Source organism: Suricata suricatta, chromosome 5 (assembly GCF_006229205.1).
Source record: "Suricata suricatta isolate VVHF042 chromosome 5, meerkat_22Aug2017_6uvM2_HiC, whole genome shotgun sequence".
NCBI lineage: Eukaryota > Metazoa > Chordata > Mammalia > Carnivora > Herpestidae > Suricata > Suricata suricatta.
Genome location: NC_043704.1, coordinates 49,426,426 through 49,442,934, shown reverse-complemented (window position 1 = coordinate 49,442,934; position 16,509 = coordinate 49,426,426). Strand labels below are relative to the sequence as shown.

The 16,509-nt window shown below is 43.0% G+C and overlaps 1 long non-coding RNA gene across 1 annotated transcript in view; it reads right to left on the bottom strand.

The window, feature by feature from the left end:
* LOC115291611 overlaps positions 1–2,203 on the bottom strand; it is a 10,605-nt gene extending 8,402 nt beyond the window's left edge. Inside the window, exon 1 of the long non-coding RNA XR_003908576.1 lies at positions 2,172–2,203. This is a non-coding gene — a long non-coding RNA (uncharacterized LOC115291611). The remainder of the gene's footprint in view (positions 1–2,171) is intronic.
* Between the last annotated feature and the right edge of the window lie 14,306 nt (positions 2,204–16,509).

Below are 16,509 nucleotides of genomic sequence, written 5' to 3'. Positions count from 1 at the left end.
GAGGGTGTGGAGAGATGGGCACCCTCATACACTGTTGGTGGCAATGTAAACTGGTGCAGCCACTCTGGAGAACAGTGTGGAGGTTCCTCAAAAAACTATCCATAGAACTCCCTTATGACCCAGCAATAGCATTGCTGGGGATTTACCCAAGAGAGACAGAAATGCTGATGCATAGGAGCACATGTACCCCAATGTTCATAGCAGCAATGTCAACAATAGCCAAAACATGGAAAGAGCCTAAATGTCCATCACCTGATGAGTGGATCAGGAAGATGTGGTATATATTCACAATGGAGTATTACATGGCAATGAGAGGGAATGACACATGGCCATTTGTAGGAAAGTGGATGGACCTTGAGGGTGTCATGCTGAGCGAAGTAAGCCAGGCAGAGAAAGACAGAAACCATATATTTGCACTCATAGGTCTAACAGGAAAACATGAGAGACCTAATGGAGAACCAGGGGGAGTGGAGGAGGGACAGAGAGTTGGGGAGAGAGAGGGATACAAAACTTGAGAGACTATTGAATGCTGAAAATGAACTGAGAGTTGAAGAGGAAGGGGGAGGGGGGAAAAGAGGTGGTGGTGATGGTGGAGGGCACTTATGGGGAAGAGCACTGGGTGTTGTATGGAAAACAACTTGACAATAAAATATTGAAAAAAAAATGATAAGAACCATAAAAAAATTAAAAAGATAAATACCTGCCCTTTCCATCTAATGAAAGCATTATATTTCATGAGTGCCTATAGCTATGTTTTTTAAGACAATCATTACTAGTAAGATTAGAATTGTAACTTCTGCAGAGTCCATGTTCTGGAAAATTTTAAAAGTTATCTAAGACAAATCATTTACAAAACGCACTCTGCTCTTTCTGCTCCTTGTACCTTTCACTATACATAAAGCTAGAGAAGCAGAGCAGAGATGTCTGGTTGGTGATCACAAAGAATCTTGAGGTCCTCTCACTCCCTTTCACCAATACTGTCCATCCTTCAGGGACCACTGCACCTGCTGAGCTGGACTCCAGAAACTTGTAAATCCACATAACACTCCAAGGCATGAATTTATAAACGAGTGACATGGAAAAAAAACAGACTACATTTTCCCCATGAAGTGAGGAAGTCGTGTAATTCCTCCCTGATACATAGAAGAACCAAAATACACAGAGATAGGATCGATAATCTTCAGCAGGCTGTATTCTCAGTGCAGAGCCCCATGCAGAATTTATTCTTTCCCAATGCCTCTCTGCCCACTTGTTTCTCTGTCTCAAATTAGTTAAATGGCTACTGAAAAAAACATCTAGTTTCTTACATTTACTGGACGCGGGGCAAAATATTCTACAAAGGGGAAGAATAATATGTCCTCAAGACTCTGTGTGTGTGTGTGTGTGTGTTTGTGCGCGTGCGTGTGTGTGCGTGCATTGATGTATGTAAACTTTTGGAATCTAGACAAACTAATGCTCAGAAAGTAATGCTATTGGCTGTCTTGCTTTAACCTGTACAATCTGGATTGCCTATAAACCCCACTCATTTCTTGTTCTTTGAGAACTTTTTCCATGAAATTCTGTCTGTTATTTCCTAATACCTTCTTAGAAATACAGACTCAGTATCCCATTCTAACTCATGAATCAGACAAAACTTGATCTCCACATCACTGTTGTGAACTTGTAATTCACATTAGAACTTGATACATAGAGGGTTGCCTGTACAGGTGGCTCAGTCAGTTAAGTGTTCGACTTGAATGCAAGTCATGATCTCACGGTTCCTGAGGTAAAGCCCTGTGTCAGAATCTGTGCTACCATCTTGGAGCCTAGAACCTGCCCTGGATTCTGTGTTTCCATCTCTCACTGCCTTCCCCTCCCCTGCTCATGATCTGTCTTTCCCTCTCAAAATATGTAAACATCCAAAAAATAAGAAAAATGTAATTGGATAACTACATCTCTAACCCACTAAAACTTTCAAACTAAGAAATAGACAACTTATAATGCATGATATAAATGCAGTCCTCAAACATGTGTGAGCCTCTCTTGGCAACTTCAGTTCACAGTTTATCTGGCAGGAGTAGAGTGTTCACAGTGGTTCTGTGAAACATATGCTACCTCTTACCTCAAAGGAAGAAAAGACGTAAAGTACGTAACTGTTAAAAATGATCTTACTGCAGAAAGCAGAATCTCACCTAAGCCAGAACCATTTATCCCACCTCCTTCTTTCATCTGAAGTACCATTATGACAATGGCCCTGTCCACATGGTAACTGTGGCATTTATTGCAGGGGCTGCTGACATTCAGGGATGTGGCCATAGAATTTCCTCAGGAGGACTGGGGATGCCTGCGCCTCCCTCAGTGGGAAGTGTACAGGGATGTAATGCTAGAGAGCTATGAACACCTCCTCTTCTTGGGTGATGATGACCTCCTGTATCTAAGCTAGTATGAGTTGCCTCCATGGTGAGTGACCTGTAGAGAATGCACTATTTGGAATTGTCACTCAAAGGAAACTTTGCAACGAATGAGGGGATTGGGTGAACAACTCCCCAAGTTGACAGGGGTCAATACATCCTTTGATTCAGGATTACAATGAATAACTGAAAGGGGAGTTTTGTCATCCTATGTAGAGGTGGGTATAAGGCAAGTGCAAGCACATGTATACTTAGGAAAGAAGCTGAAATGCATATTGTATGTTGTATTAATGAAGGCTGGGCTCCCCAGTGGGTGGAGATTTTAACAATATACTGAGGTCCTGGTAAGTGTCTGACACTTCATAGTCCATCTCCTAGGTGAAGCTGTCCTGGACCTAAACTGGTCTAGGCTGCCCAGTGCTCTTGGAATTTGCATCCAAAATATAAAGTTAACTCAAGAACCCAATGTAATGTTGAGGAAGAAGAGCAAAGCTGGAGGCATCACAATTCCAGACTTCAGACTGTGTTACAAAACTACTCATCAAGACAGCATGATTCTGGCAAAAGAGCAGACCCAGAGATTATTGGAACAGAATAGAGAACCCAGCACTGGACCCACGAATCTATGGCCAACTGCTCTTCGACAAAGAGGTAAAGAATATCCAATGGAACAGACAGTCTTTTCAGGAAGTGGTGCTGAGAAAACTGGACTGCAGCATGCAGAAGGATGAACATGAACCATGTTCTTATACCATATGCACAAATGAATTTTAAATGAATGAAAGATCTAAATGTGAGACAGAAAATCATCAACATTTTAGATGCGAGCACAGGTAGCCACCTTTTTGACCTTGGCTACAGCAACTTCTTACCAGACATGTCTCTGGAGGTAAGGGAAATGAAAACAAAAATGACAATTGGGACCTCATCAGGATTATAAATGTCTGCTGAGTAAAGAAAACAATCAACAGAGTTAAAAGGCTGCCAATGGAATGGAAGAAGATATTTGCAAATGATATAAGGAATAAATGATTAGTATCAGAATCTCTAAAGAAGCTATCAAGTTCAACACCTAAGATACAAATAATCCAGTGAAGAAATGTGCAGAAGACGTGAAGAGACACTTTTCCAGAGAAAGCTCCCAGATGGCTAACAGACACATTGAAAGATGCTCAACATTGTCCATCATCAGGGAATTACAGATCAAAACCACAATGAGCTACCACCTCACACCTGGTGGCTAAAATTAACTCCAGGAACAACAGGTGTTGGCAAGGACATGGATAAAAGGAAATTCTTTTGCACCGCTGGTGACAGTGCAAACTGGGGCAGCCTCTCTGGAAAACAGTATGGAGGATCCTCAACAGATGAAAAATACTATTACTTTATGACCCAGTAATATCTCTACTAGGAATTCACCAAAGGACACAAAAATCCTGATTTGAAGGGGCACCTGCACCCCACTGTTTACAGCAGTTCTATCAAGAATAGTCAAATTTTGGAAAGAGCCCAAATGTCCATCAACTGATGAATAGACAAAGAAGATGTGGTATAGATATACAATGGAATATTATTTGGTGATCACAAGGAATGAAATCCTGCTTATTGCAATAAGCTGAGCTAGAGTGCATTTTACTAGGTGTGATAAGTCAGTAGAGAAGGACAAATATAGGATTTTACTCATGTGTGGAATTTAAGAAACAAAACAGATGAACATGGGGGAAGGGAAGCCAATATAAAATAAAAACAGAGAGAGAGGCAAACCTTGAAACACTTAATTACAGAGAAAAAACTTAAGGTCATTGGAGGGGAGGTGGGGGGGGGGATAAGCTAATAGGGTGTTGGAGATAAAGGAGATGAGCACAAAGTGTCATATGTATGTGATGAATCTCTGGGGTTTAGTCCTGAAACCAATACTAGAGAGCATGTGAAGTAACATTTATTTATTTTCGTAAGCTTATTCATCTATTTTGAGATTTAGTGAGCAGGGGAGGCAAAGAGAGACAGAGACACACCAGAGACAGGAGAGAGAAAGAGAATTAATGCAAGCAGACTCCCTGGCATCAGCAGAATCCAAAGCCAGGCTCAAACTCACAAACCCTGAGATCTTGACTTGAGCTAAAACCAAGAGTCAGATGCTTAGTACTCCCACTAACTTGAATTTAAAGAAATAAATTAAAAACAGACATATTGTCAAAAATATGCCAAAACATATGTATGCACCCCTGAGTATTTATTGCAGCATTATTATAAAAACTATGAAATGGAACAAAGACAGTGACCATCAATCAATGAATGGAGAAAGCACAAGTGGTATATATACACCATGGAATATTACTCGGCCATAAAAATGGAGTAGTTGTGTTTTGTCCTCATCATTGCCTAAGTTTCATCTTGTAGAACATTGTGTGTGAGGCGTATGAAGGTGAAGCACCTGTCCTTATGAAGGTACAGAAAGAGTGATATTTCGTATAAATTAACAGTATATTCGTTTTCTTAGTGACTTACACCTCTGTGTTCAAATACTTATATTACAACACTGAATTCCTCTCATTTTGAATTGGAGAAACTACATTTCAGCCTCTCATCAGAACTAAGTAGTTGTGTTTTCTAAAATGATTTTTACTTATTTTTGACAAGTAGTTTTTATGAAAATGTAGTAATATTTCGAATACTGCATTGTGACTATGGCTGTCATATTGTATGCCATTAACAATTTTAGAATGAGCCACTCACTAGTGTATAGGGTAGTCTACTTTGAAGCAACTGCATTGATTGTACTAGGCTACCATAAAGCAACTATGTTGCCCAATCCTCATTATCAAAGCATGAATCCTGATACCTCTCAATAACTAGAAATATCTGGGATGCCTGGGTAGCTGAATCAGTTAAGCGACTGACTTCGGCTGAGGTCATGATCTGTGGTTCACGGTTTGGAGTCCTGCATTGGGCGCTGTTCTGACAGGTCAGAGCCTGGAGATTGCATTGGATTTTCTGTCCCCCTCTAACTCTGCCTCCCCCCCACTGAAAAATAAACAAGTCTCTCTCTCAAAATAAATAAACTTTTTTTTAAAAAAGTCTCTCTGTCAAAAATGAATATACATTAACATACATAAATAAATATGAATTTCTTCTTCCTGTAAAAACAAAGATAAGGTTTACATTCTTTGAAGAAACAGGTGGGTTGCTAGAGGGCTTGCTGGATACATTTTAAACCTAGTTAACTTCATGGGGCATGGGTGCAAATCCACATGTAAGGTTTGGTGCTTCCTTTTTAAGAACGTCTCCTGGAAGGTTCCTTTTTGTATAAGTGTGATTCAGAACCCTGCTGTAGGGTAAAGAAGTAGTGATTTCTAGATGTTGAGATAAGAAGCCTCGTGATGTTTCATATCTTCAGCTTTAGCATCCCTTTCTTAAGCTACCATCATCCTTTACTGTAGAAAAGGGACAACTCTAATATTGGGTGACATTAAATGGTATAGGCTACTTCTGAAATTCTCATTTCCACTTTTTTTATGTATCAGTAATACTTGGAAATGGAGAACTTTTCTCAAAGTGTAATTCATTACTTTTTAAGCGGGATTCTTTTATAACAAATATCTATGATTTATTCAGAATTTTGATGGTTGCAATTTCTCCTATTCTCATTTGAGAATTCTGTTACTCATGCTTCCATTTGTATGAGAGTGTCCACAACATCAATTCATTTTGTTTTCGGTTTTTATTTATGTTTTAGGTTTGTGGGTAACAATTTTCAACAGAGTAGATTTTAACAAGGAGTTTAATTCAGATAGCAATCAGCCATATGTCAGTTGCCAATAAATTACATGTATGTTTGTTTGTATTAATCTTACCCATATATTCTTTGCTCATGATTTCCCTTGCTTGTGTCTATTCATGACTAGTGTGCTCAGTGGTTGTTTTCTGCTGGCTCGGATGTGTGGGCAATACTTCAAGGTGTAAGTCAGTGAAATGTGGGGCCAAAGTGAGTGGGTGCCTGCAGGTATACGATGAAAGTTAAATCGGTCACTGTCTAGGAGTCCCATCAGGGCTGGGCTGGGGGGTCTTTCTGGCTCAGGACACTCCTTGTGGCTTGAGGGGGTAGTTCCAGGTCCCCTCAGGGGCTTTGTCCTCAGGATCTCCCTGCTGAGGCAAGACACAATCTGGAAGGAACCCAGTGAGAAAGTTTCAAGTCAAAATGGAGGCAGCCAAAATCTTCTTTCTTGCCTTTGATGTTGTCAGCCATGAGTGGGAGAAATGGGTCTGTCTAGGGCCACTGGAGCCAAGTGCTCTTGAACCCCTGGGTCCTGTTTCCAAAGTAATAACCACCATCTATCTAAAAAATATATCCCCCAACTCCCATAATTAATACCTGTGTGCATGTGTGTTTTGTTACCACTTAGCATAGACTCTTCTAACAAATGACCGTTTGTTAAAAATAAGAACATTTTTAAATCGTTTTTTTTATTTTTGAGAGAGTGAGAGCAAGTGATCGAGAGGACAGGGGTGTGGGAGAGAAAGAGGGAGACACAGAATCTGAAGTGGGCCCCAGTCTCTGAGCAGTCATCACAGAGCCAGACATAGGGACTCAAACCCAGAAACTGTGAGGTCATGAATTGAACCAAAGTCACACATTCAATCCCCTCTGCCACTCAGGCATCACCCGCCCTAGTAAATTTCAAGTGTACAAACACTAGTCTTAACTCTGGTCACCATGCTCTAAACATGTTCAGTCCTACACATCTGCATCAGTAAGCCTTTTACCATTTGATCCAATGTCTGAACATTTCCCTGTCCTTTGCCCCTGTCAACAAACATGCTAGTATTTATCATTTGTTTTTTTAGATTCCATATACATGTGATTTTGATGAGGGACTTGAGGCAGGCTGAGGGGCAAAGCACAGGCTAGCTCATCGCCCTCCTTGGACACTCCAGGCTACCCCAAACCAGGAAAGGACAAAGAAACAAATAAACATGTAAACTGAGAAGAGTTTGCAGCTGCTTACCAGAACAAGGCAATCCCAACATAGCCTAAAGTCCAGGAACGCCCTACTGTCTCAATGTTAATGCTTTGCTATAGGGGAAAACAGCCTTAGCTTGAGAAGACCTAGGTCTCCGGTAACTCTGTAACTGAAAGTCTCTTTGGAAACTCCCTCTAGACTTTATCTTCCTGGACTGCATAAAACAGTCATCCCTGCCCCCGCCCAACTACCACAGTGCACCTCATTCTGCCCATGGGTCTTGTCTCCATGCTTTAATAAAATCAGACGCCCTTAAGAATTCTTTCTCTGTCGTCAGCTCTGGACCCCAGAAACCCCACATCACCCCAAAATGTCATCAGTTTCATACACTATATATTTTTCTCTCTGTGGCTCGATTAACGTAACACAATGTCTTCCGGGATTATTTTGTGGGAGCAAAGGAAAGATTGCCTTCTTTTCTAAGGCATTTATTCCAAGAATAAATTAGATGAGGGACCTCTATTGGGAAAAGAGCCAATACCAGAGAGGAGCCTTTTCTTTCTTTCTTTCTTTCTTTAAAATAGTTTATTGTCAAATTGGTTTCCATACAACCCACAGTGCTCTTCCCCACAAGTGCCCTCCTCCATCACCACCACCTCTTTTCCCCCTCCCCTTTCAAACCTCAGCTCATTTTCAGTATTCAATTGTCTCTCAAGTCTTGCATCCCTCTCTCTCCCCAACTCTCTTTCCCTCTTCCCCTTACCCTGCTCCTCCATTAGGTTTCTCCTATTCTCCTGTTAGACCTATGAGTTCAAACATATAGTATCTGTCCTTCTCTACCCATCTTATTTCACTTAGCATGACACCTTCGAGATCCATCCACTTTCCTACAAATGGCCAGAGTTCATTCTTTCTCATTGCCATGTAATATTCCATTGTATATATATATACCACATCTTCTTGATCCATTGCTGTCAGTGGAGTATGAGAGTCCCCTGCAATTAGCACATTCTTGTCAATAAGATTGTTTCTGTCTGTGATTAATTGTTTTATATATTTGGGTGCTCCCGAATGTGGCACATTGATATTTATAATTGTTAGCTCTTCCTGATGGAGAGATCCTGTAATTATTATATAATGTCCTTCTTCATCTCTTGTTACTGCCTTTACTTTAAAGTCCAGTTTGTCTGATATAAGTATGGCTCCTCTGACATTCTTTTGGCTTCCAGTCACATGATAGATATTTCTCCATCCCTTTACTTTCAATTGCTGCGGTTGAGGTCCAGATCATCAAGACAGTAGGTTTTGGCACAAAAACAGACACATAGACCAATGGAATAGAATGGGGAACCCAGAACTGGGCCCACAAATGTACAGCCAATTAATTTTTGACAAAGCAGGAAAGAGTATCCAATGGAAAAAAGACTGCTGCTTTAGCAGGTGGGCTGGGAGAAATGGAAAGCAACATGCAGAAGAATGCAACTAGACCACTTTCTTACACCATACACAAAAATCAACTCAAAATGGCTGAAGGAGCTGAATGTGAGACAAGAAACCTTCAAAACCCTCAAGGAGAAAGTAGGAAACAACCTCCTTGACCTAAACTGGTGGCTGGCTTCTTAACAAGGATCCCGTAGGGGGAAGGGACAGTTTCTATAGGTGCCAGCTGGGATTTGCACTACCGCTGCCTGAGGCGAGGTGTGCTGCCCTACGCGAGTTGCGTAGCAGGAAGTGAAGTGCAGCCCTTACAGGCGCCACCACCAACTCCCAGCCCCCAGCAGGGATCTGGATCCCGTTGTGGGAGGGATCAGTTTTTCTTGGCGCAGGCTGGGATTCATGCTGCTGCTATGCGAAGTGCTGGGCGTTGCCAGAAATGAGCTGCACGCTCCTGCAGTGGGAGGGCGCCCCCACCCTAGCCTCCACCACCACCAACACCCTGCCGGGATCACGTAGGGGTGGGGGCTAGTTTTTTCCTGTTGGCACCCAGTTTCGGGATTTGCGCGGCCAATGCTGGGGGCAAGATGCACCATGGAAATGAGGTATGTGTCCCCACTCCCACAGCCAAGGTCGAAGTGAGCACCCTGGAGCTGCAGCCAAGGACGCCGACTCCCCGCCAGGATGGCACAGGCCTGGAAGCTGTTTTTTCCGTTGTGCCACCCGGGTTCGGGATTTGGGCTACCCAGCAGTTATAAACGGAGTGAGAGTTCTTCTCTCTGAGTGGGGTTAAACGGTCTTTCTCTCTTCTCCAGAGACAGTACTATGAGTGTGTTCACTTTCTCTGTCTCTTCCCTTTCTCTCTTAGGCTCTGGGCGCTTGCCCCATGTTGGGCTGGGGCTCCCGCCTCCCCTGCCCGTCTCGGGCTAGCCCATTTTCCAATCTCGCCAGTTCGCACTCACTCACTCAGGCGTCTTTGAGGTTGTCTTCTTTCTGGAATCTGTATTTTCTCCTTCCGCTCTTTTTTTTTTAATGTTTATTTATTTATTTATTTATTTATTTTGAGATACAGAGAGAGACAGCATGAGCAGGGGAGAGTCAGAGACAGAGGGAGATAAGGAATCCAGAACAGGCTCCAGGCTCTGAGCTAGCTCTCAGCACAGAGCCAGACACGGGGCTCGAACCCACGAACCAAGAGATGACCTGAATGAAGCCAGACGCTTAACCGACTGAGGCAGTCAGGTGCTCCTCTCCTTCCGCTCTTGCAGATGGGATTAATGTCCTTCTCAGTTCGATAGATGGGGCAGATGAGGTTTACAGCGTTCCCTTCCTCTCCGCCATCTTGGCTCCTCCCCTGATCCAGAGAGGAACCTTTTAAAAAGAGTTTCCTGCCTGGCATGACAAATAGTTCTTTGCCCTACATTTATTCTTTCCTTTTTCCTGTGAATGTATTTCCCCCCCTTTGAAATTCTAAATCTCTACACCTTTCCATAAGTCACAATGGCACCTAAGCATCATTTGCCTGACGCTCATCTGGTTGATGTTCCTATACTTAACCCTTTTTTTCTCTTATGAATCTGTCTTATAATAGTTCGATTATTAGGCCAGCCAAAGAATTGGGAACTGATGAAGAAAAAATTTTTTCCTGTCGTACACATTCATCCCGTTGTTGAGAAGTGACCTTGGTGCTTCAGAGCCACAGGAAACCGAAGAGAGAGAATGTGGGATAAAGAGGACAGTAGCTTTCTTGCTTTACCAGACTGAGGGGTCTGAGGCACGTTAGCGCCTTCAGAACTGCAAGGCCACCCAGAGGAAGGGGCTGGGGGTTTGTAGGGAAATACAGGATCCACTGGTTTGGACAGGAATTGTTTGTGCTGCCAGTCCTGCTTATCTGGTTTTCTGGGTGGTACTGGGTTCCTCATTAAAAAAAAAAATGGACTAAGAGTTCTGTCTGAGATGCCCAGCCGGTTCAGCCCAGGTAATGTGAGGACAGTTCCTTTTTTCCTTCCTTGCATCTAGCTCTGCTGTCAGCTTGGAGCCTGCTTTGGATCCTCTGTCCTTCTCTCTCTGCTCTTCCTCTGCTTTCGTGTTCTCTCTGTATCTCTTCCTCGGTGGCAAAATAAGTACACTTAAAAAAGAAATAAGTGGGGTCGTTGCCTCAAAGAAAAACAAGGTTACTTACAATAATATCAACCCAGGCAGTATTTAAATGCGGTCGTTTAAATTTTTGTTCTACTTTGTAATTTTAAGCGATTTCAATTTTAGTCACCATGAAAACCTGTAGGAAGATGATTTCATATGTTATTGTGAGAAACCATTCAAGATTTACTAGAATCGCAACAAAACAGGACAGAACACCCAGAAAATCAAAAATGAACCTCCTAAAACGATAGGGTAACACCAAATTTCAGTGAAAATAATAAGCACTTAGGTTAGAATTTTCATGTATTGTCGATGGGAGTTTAAAAAAGTACCTTCTAGGGGTGCCTGGTTGGCTCCATTGCTTGGGCACCCGACAGTGGCTCAGGTCATGTTCTCGCAGTTCAGGAGTTGGAGCCCCTGTCAGACTCTGTGCTGACAGCTCAGAGGCTGGAGCCTTCTTCAGCATCTGTGTCTCCCTTTCTGCCCCTCCCCTGCTCATGCACTCTCTCTCTTTCTCACTCTCGCTCTCTCTGACAGAAATAATTTTTAAAATTTTTTTAAAGTTTTATTTATTTTTGATACAGAGAGAGACAGAGCATGGGGGGGGGGGGGGCAGAGAGAAAAGGACACACAGAACTGGAAGCAGGCTCCAGGCTCTGAGCCAGCTCTCAGCACAGAGCCTGATGCAGGGCTTGAACCCAGGAATGTGAGATGTGACCTGACCCGAAGTCGGAGGCTTAACCAACTGAGCTACCTAGACACCCAATAATTTTTTTAAAAAGACATTCTATTTGGAAAACTATTTGGCAGTGACTGAGGAAAATACACTTTCTTACTGAACGGCAGCAATTTGTCACCTCAAATTGTCTCTTTGTCATAAGGAATATTTTCAACTAACAAAGGAAAAGCTCTAAAACCCAGGACAAGTTTCCTTTGTAAGAGACATTTGCATGCATGAGGGAAAGTTCCATTTGGAAGGGTGTCTCCCTCTGTGTAGCAGAAAGAGGGAGAATGTGGGAATCTCCAGAAACTCTGACCAGTGGAGAAGGCATGGAATTTAATCTGGGCAACAACCAGGGGAGCCTCAGTTACTATGCTAGTTCACTTCCCCCAGTGCTTCCCAGGAGGATCCCTGTTGAGTTTCCAGAAGGATCCTTGCTGCTGCCCTCCCCCTCAGATTCCCTCAGGTGAGTGGGTAGATACAACAGTGTTGTTTTAGTGAAGTGCTCCAGGGGATCCAGTGCAGGATTTTTTACCTCAACCCTAGGGATTCCCTGTCTCCCTGCTTCCAAGAAGGAAGAACCAGACCCAAAATGAGCAACAGGCCAAAGTTGATTAGCGTATAAGAGAGGGAGATTGTAGGAAAGCTCTGTGTACAGAGAGGGGGGATTAGAGGGTGAAAATCTGAGACCCTGGGCAAGGATCTTGGTTTTATGAGGTTCAGGTGCCTCCCACCTTTTTTCCTTCCACCTGTTCCTCCTCAAGTCCTCTGTTATTGGCCTAATAACTGTAGGTGTGAGGATTCCACTCCTGTTTGTCTCATTTCAAGTGTATGAGGGGTGGTCTAAGGCCATACAGTTTTCTGTGGGTCTTAGGTTTTATGATCTACTAATTTTTAGTTAGCTCTTTAGTCAAATTCCTGAGAGGAACCTGAGGGGCAGTAGGTGGTGTCTGTCAAATATTTAAGAGGAACCTTACACCTGAGGGGGTTCGCTGTGATCAAACACTCCTAGCATTGTTCTAAATGCTTTTTCCCCACCCACAGACCTCAGGTCCTGATCTTTCCCATTCTGCCTACTGAATCTTATCTTTTTCTATCATAATTCTAAGTGGCACCCAGGGATAGGCAGGAAGGCTTCCCATTAATTTATGAGAGTTGAGAGGTGCTGGCATGGCTCAGTCCTTTACCACCTGATTTTGGCTCAGCTCATCATCCTAGGCCTTGTGGGTTTGAGCACCACATTGGGTGTGTGCTCAAGCTCAGAGCCTGGAGCAGGCTTCAGAATCTGACTGCCTGTCTCTCTGCCCCTCCCCTGCTCATGCTCTGTCTCTGTCTCCCAAAAAAGAAATACATACTATTAAAAAAAAAAAAAGACCTATGAGAGTTGAGTGCAGGGTTTTCGACAAGGAGAGGTAGCAGATCTCCTGTAGAGGAGTTGGGGAGGTTGAGGTCCAAGTAGCATCCGTTTTCTGTGCTCAAGCAGAGTTTGTGGGCTTCTGTGGGAAGGCAGGTGCTGGAGTCCAGCTCCCACAGGTCCAGGGTTCCTGGAAGGATCGATGGTGTCAGCAAAAGGGAGTGAGATAGCTCAAGTTTCTTTGTGATCACCAGGCAGGCATCTCTACTCTGATTCTCTAGCTTTTTTTATAGTGAAAGGTACAAGGAGAAGGAAGAGCAGGGTATGTTAGTAAATGATTTCTCATAAATAATTTTTTCAACACAATTTTGCAGATCAGGGATTCTGCAGAAGTTACAATTCTAATCTTAGTCGTACTGATTGTCAAAAAAAAAAACAGCTACAGGCACTCATGCTATTATTTGGGAAGGGCAGGTATTTTTTAAATGTACTTTTTTTTCCCCATAGGATGCAGAAGAGCAAGATATACAAACCCTCTGGTAGAGCCCTGAGAAAGCGATCTTTAGCCATGAGGCAAAGAGCATTCTTTAGTAAAGGTCAGTTTTTCATGAGTAAGGGTCAGTAGGCTGTTTATAGCTCTAAGAGAAGGTACCCAGAAAAACAGGATCCCCAGGAGACACAATGTCTGCTCTCACTGTCCCAAGACAAATGATACGTTTTTGACATTTATCACAATAGTGACTTGCAACGACATCCAGGAGTACAAAAAAGTCACTTCTCAGTTAACTGCTTGGCTAGGAGGAAAATTCTAGGTGACTTGCCTTAGTCGCATTAGGGTGTATCTAGTTTGCTTATCTTTTCCCTGACCAGGTGCAATCACAACTCAGGGACAGGGCCTGGGGACAGGCTACTCCTGACACCAATCAGCAAAGCAACTTGGTGCCCAAGCAGAAATGATAGTTCCAGGAGGGTAAATAGTGGTCGCTGCCTGGTGACAAGACACTTGGCACACTTGCCTTACCCTCACCAGGAATTTTCACTCAACCCTGAGTCCAAGGTGCCTCACAACAGGGATGCCCCCCACACCCCAAGCAGAGAAGGCAACCTCAGAGATGGGTCTTCAAGTAGGAGCTCATAGTTTTTCAATTGATCCTGACAGGAAGGCTGGGAAATTGTACCTTCTCTGCATTTGAAAGTCCTGCCTGCAGGCGAGGAGCAGTTTACCAGTGAAGAGACTGCTTTGCTGGCTTTTCAGACAAATTTCTCCTACTTGAGCTGGGATTTCTCCACAAAGATCTGAGAAAGAAACATAGAGGAGAAGATGAAAGAAGAAATGGTCAGTTCTCAGGTAAGCCTTGTGCCCCTGGCCAGAGGCCCTGTTTTCTTTTTCTCTGAAAATTTCACACATGTAGAAATTGTGGGGACCTGGGTGTCTCTGACAGTTGAGCATCGGACTCTCCATTTGAGTTCAGGCCGTGATCCCAGGGACCTGTGACCCAGCCTTGAGTCGGGATTCCAGGTGAACTTGGAGCCTAGTGAAGATTCTCATTCTCTTCCTCTGTTTTTCTCCCTCAGTTTGCATTTTTTACTTTCTCCCTCCCTCTTTCTCTCTTTCTCTCTGTCACCTCCCTAAAGAATGAAAAAATAAAAACCTTGCAGACAACCTGGCTCCCTGAGTACCTGACAACATCCTCCTTGACCTTGTAATAAGAGACCAACTGGCTGCACTACATGTTTGTGTGTTACCATATCTGGGGGCACAACATATAAAAAAAAAACTATGCCATGTGGTGTTCAGGGCTCAATTCTTTGGGTACAAACCCATCTGAGAGGTGCCAGGAGGAATGAAGTTGTTTCCTGGAAAGTAAAGCCTCAGTGTGAGAATCCTGCTACAAAAGAAATTTAAAAAAAAAAAAAAGATTTTTTTTTTTTGGTTCTGATGGTTCTGCTTTATGCATTCACCTAATTTTTAAGCTTCTCAGAAATGATACTCAAGGATACGTGTTTAGAACACTCCTCCTCTATACCCCAGAGACTTCTCTCCCTTCTCTCCAACCTGACTTCCATTGGGCAACAACACTTGTCACTTTGAATTAAATTCCTGCACTTATTGAAAATAATCCCTTTGTGACAGGTTCAGAGGGGAGGGTGTTGCATCCCAGTTTCCTGTTGCTGATGGAGTCTGGTCCTGGGGTTGCACTCAAGGAGAACCGTTCCCGATTCGGTCTGAAATCAATATTTTCACTGCTCTGGGTACAATAGGATTTTGAAAATGCACAAATACATACGAAGGCCACGAGGCACAGAATACCCTAGAATGTTCCTGCTCCTTAGAATGTGGAAAGGATACTTGAAAATATTCTAGATACTACAAGACCTGGAAACTCTATATGATTGAAGGGTGTATAAATCCACTGTATCCTTAAAGTTGTTTATATTCTGATTTACTGCTTGGGGGTCCCAAGAACACATGGGTGATCCTGTGTCCGGAGGTGTACCTTAAGTACTGCGATCAATTTGTTTCCTGTTATCTGTTGTTATCTTATTTTACGGGGCTTTATGCTCTCTGCCATATTACTCCCCTGTAATGTTTATATTTTCCTTCTAATCGGGTAAAATGATTTTAGGAAGATTCCTTGAGTGATTTCCAAACACCATCATATTTAAACTGGAATCTTCTTTCTCCCCGTTTCTCTTTCCCTCTAGGTTTTTTAAAGTTTATTTCTTTTGAGAGAGACAGACTAGGAGCAGTGGAGTTGCAGACAGAGTGCATGAATTGCAAGCAGGCTCCCCAGGGTCAGTGCAGAGCCTGAATTCTGGGCTAAACTCCCAAAACCATGAGACCTTGACTGGAGCTGAAATCAAGAGTCAGAAGATTAACTGACTGAGCACCCAGGCACCCAGGTTTGGCCATTTCTGGTGAGGAGAACAAAGGCAAAAGAAATGTAGACAAAATTCAATATTCTTACAACTTGCAACCCACTGGGAAAAACTGGACTGGCAGAGGAGGTTATTGCTCAAGGAATGTACAACTGCTTTAATGTTAATGCTTTTCTAGAGGCAAAAAGCTAGCTTCACTTGACCATAGCCAGACTCTCAGGATCCATTGAGTTTTCTTTTCCTATGAAAATCCCTTTGGAAACTTTTATGTCTACCCCATAGCTTAAAGTATATGATCAATGGCTCCTCACAATCACACTGCCGCTCATTCTCTTCACAGACCCTGTCCCTGTGCTTTATTAAGCAGCCTCGCTCACCCAAAAGACCCTCAAGAATGCGTTCTTGAGCATTTATTTATTCCTGGCCCATCTGAGGTATCTTTCTGTGGGGCAATGAAGGTTCTCACTAACGTATAGTAGTTGTAATGACCTCCGGGAGTAGAGGTGCTGAGTCAGTCAGACCTTCATCCCATAGGTTTTTATTTATTGGAATTATGACACAGACATTCTCTTGCTTGTACTTTGTGTTCTCAGAAAGTAACAAATCACTTAATTACCATGTCTGAGC